The following is a 3,546-nucleotide window of genomic DNA, read 5'->3' as shown; positions in this document are numbered from 1 at the left end:
GGAATTAGTTTTATCGTATTCAAGAAGGCTACCAATTAAGGGTTATTATTGGGTGTTATTAATATGAAATACCTACACATTCAGCCCTGTTATCTGACTTTTAAAATCGATATTTGTCAGAAACTTTGAAGTATTAGGCATTTGCACTTCTTATTTCTGCATCTGAGCAAACAGCATGTTAATTCTGCATCTTTTGAATTTGACTTCAACTTCATGAGGTTCCAAACAAAGGTTCGTAACCAAGGAAACCCCAACAGAAAGTGAATACTTCTACATAATTAAGTATTGCATTATATGAACTATCAGTTGGAAAATAAGGTTCCTGTTGTAAGTATATCTTTAAAACATGTATGTGATTTTGACTCAAGTTAACTGAAGCATAAAATGAATTATTTCAGATAATTCAAAATTTTCTTATTGCTATGCAGATTTATACTGCAGAATATTTGAGAAAATTGTCTCTGCTCTTTTTAGTTAAATTGTTCATGTGCTCTGAAAATGCGCTTACAATTTTCCTCATTAACATTGCTTCATCCTGTAGGTAAAATTTATTTCAGAGACATTATCTCAACAACAATGTAGCATTAGTAGAACATACTATTGATTTTTATGTGTTGGTTTTATTTTAAATTATTACTTCTATATCACATGATGGGATATATGCTTAAGAGAGAGTTCAAGATTGTACTTATCCTGTTTTCTGATTCAGATTACATATTGCACATATCTTCTGATATGATTCATAAATGATAAAAAACAAATTGATACGACTGATAGGAGGGGCTCCATGGTACTTGTGTAAAACATGTTTGATTTGATATAAATATAACAAGATGTATGTCCTATTGACACCTCTGAAACATTTTAAGCTCTGCTCTTGTGGTCCATGACACCACCAGAATTGAAATACACCTCCAGTTCTTTCCACTAATAGTTCTCTTTTCTCCACAATCTCATTACTGAGTAATATGTTTTTTCTCTCTCCATTCTTTCCTTTCAAGTTTGGGAACATTTAAACCTGTACCTTTAAATGAACATGGTCATTCTTCCTGTCCAAGTGTATATACTGAGTCCACACTAACTGGCTGACACTTCAATGCAGTTAAAGATAGTCAAGAACCGAGTGAGATGACACACTGATTCTCAAATACGTCACAGGAGGCCGTGCTGAAGATCAAAATTGGAGAGAAGTCTAATACCCAGGTGGATGTTCCCAGCACAAATTTCAGCTGCTTGCGCAAGTTGGGTGGCACGGTGGCACAGTGGTTAGCACTGCTGCCTCACAGCGCCAGAGACCTGGGTTCAATTCCCAGCCTCAGGCGACTGACTGTGTGGAGTTTGCACATTCTCCCTGTGTCTGTGTAGGTTTCCTCCGGGTGCTCCGGTTTCCTCCCACAGTCCAAAGATGTGCAGGTTAGGTGAGTTGGTCATGCTAAATTGCCCATAGTGTTAGGTAAAGGGGTAAATGTTGGGGAATGGGTGGGTTGCGCTTCGGTGGGTCGGTGTGGACTTGTTGGGCCGAAGGGCCTGTTTCCACACTGTAAGTAATCTAATCTAAGTCTTGTGGTAAATACTGCCTGAAGTGGCCTTTTCACTGAAGGCTCCAATTTGGCCATGTTGGGAGCTCTTTGGGCACAAGTGTCTTTCATGTAGTTTTTTTCCAAATCTCCATCTGTGCTCTGAATGTCAATGCCTTCATTCTTGTAGCATTTAATTTGATGCAAAAATATCCCTGAGAGAGTTTTTGACTGCCATTATTTTGTATGAAGGACATTGATCAATAACTGATTCAATTTGTAATAACAAAAAAACTGCACTTGACAAATAACCAAGCACTTACTGTGTAATGAATAATACATGTTGAAGTTTAAACTCAGTTATATTACCGAAAGATGTTTATCTCATATTCCTTGATGTGGCTTTGGTCTTGTTCAATTTGGAGCTGTCAAAAAAGATGTACCGCTCCTTGAATGTGATCTGAATCTTGTAACAATCAAGCAAAGGGAATTTTCTCTCCTATTATAATTGTGAGTATTAATAACAAACAGTGCCTGATTGACACCGCAAATTCATCCATGTAACTGTTCCCACCTTACACAAATAATTCTATCTCTTGGTGTCTACTCTCCAAAAATAAAGGGCTTACTTTCAGCTGTCAGTACACACAGAAAATGTACCAGATAGAAATCCCCAGATGTGTATTATCCTTGTACTTAACGTTCTGTTGCCAAAGAAGTGGTCAAAGCAACAATTACTGAAGCACATCTTTCAAGGGAAATCAGATACTTACTTGAAACAGAAAATACAAAGCTCAGGGAATTCTGATCAGTAATAAGTTAGCTTTGGATTCTCCTGCAAAAAGCCAACACAGTCATTAGTTTTTAAATGGTGTCCTTCCATGAAATCCTATGTTTCCGTTTCATATTTTAGAGACAGATGCACACATCCTGCGGTGTTGTCAAAGTGTGTTATTCTATTCATTTTGTTGCAGGAAGATGACTCGGCTCGAGGGAGAGGTGGATAATTCCACTGATAAAATTTGCAAAAAAGGTTCAGAAAGAAACTTGTTAAGAGATAATGAAATGAGCGTTCTTTAGTTCTTGGAAGTAACATTTTCATTATTTTAGTAGGTAAGTAAATAGCCAAATATACCATGCCTGTAGTGACACAACATGTATTGAGCTAATATTGATACATCTCATAATGGAGGAAGCTCATTCCTCAGGCACTTGAATGGGGACTAATCAAATTAGTTAGAGATCTGGATTTTTATAAATGATATTGTAAAAGTACCAAGTTTCTTCCATTTGAGATTTAAAATGTGAATAATTTTAACATTTTTATTTTGAATTTACCACTCCATCCCATCAAGCTTGAAAAGTTATTTTCCATTTGTTTTACTAACACAGGTAGTTCTGGGATACCTCGAGTATTATCAGCGCGATTTGGCAATAACATCGGTGAAGAATTCGGAATGGTATTTTTGAGAATCCTTACCTGGCAATAGCGCGATTCCAGCGGGGATCAGTTCACGTGCTTCATTCTGTGCATGAGCTGGTGTGTGCACTGAAATCTCCGCACCGTTCAGCACATGCTCCGATGTCAGCTGCTGACAGAGCACCTTTCTGTGAGAGATACTGTACAGAAAGCAGCTTTCTTACATTATTTGAATGTATTATGTTAAATTTACTTTTGTTTCATTAATAAGTATGATTTCACCCTTCATTCAGGGTGTGATAAGCTTTTGTGTGATCTTTGAGCTATCATGAGTGATATTTGTTGCTGGTCTGTCCCTAACTCCATTATTTCCATAGGCCCCATTATTTCTATTAAGCGATTGTCTATTAAGTGAGGTTTCTCTGGAATGCAACTAGTGTTATAGGGGAACTACAGACTTTGTTATGTATCAGTAGCCCAAACCCTAACTTTGCTAGCTGTTTTAAGCAGGTGTAAAGTGGATATTCCAAGAGAAATGTTGTTGGTCAAACCACTTAGTTTTAAACAAAATTTATTTACAGGATTTCTGAATGAAACACAAATAATAGC

General features: G+C 36.9%; 1 long non-coding RNA gene across 1 annotated transcript; it reads left to right on the top strand.

The window, feature by feature from the left end:
* The first annotated feature begins 267 nt into the window (after window positions 1–267).
* Window positions 268–3,112, top strand: LOC140453301 (uncharacterized). The gene is made up of 3 exons (XR_011952339.1): window positions 268–327; window positions 2,492–2,630; window positions 2,910–3,112. It is a non-coding gene; the product is annotated as an uncharacterized lncRNA (long non-coding RNA).
* The last annotated feature ends 434 nt before the right edge of the window (window positions 3,113–3,546 follow it).

This window comes from Chiloscyllium punctatum, chromosome 27 (genome assembly GCF_047496795.1).
Source record: "Chiloscyllium punctatum isolate Juve2018m chromosome 27, sChiPun1.3, whole genome shotgun sequence".
NCBI lineage: Eukaryota > Metazoa > Chordata > Chondrichthyes > Orectolobiformes > Hemiscylliidae > Chiloscyllium > Chiloscyllium punctatum.
The sequence above is the reverse complement of the archived record's forward strand: the minus strand, read 5'-3'. Positions and strand labels throughout refer to the sequence as shown.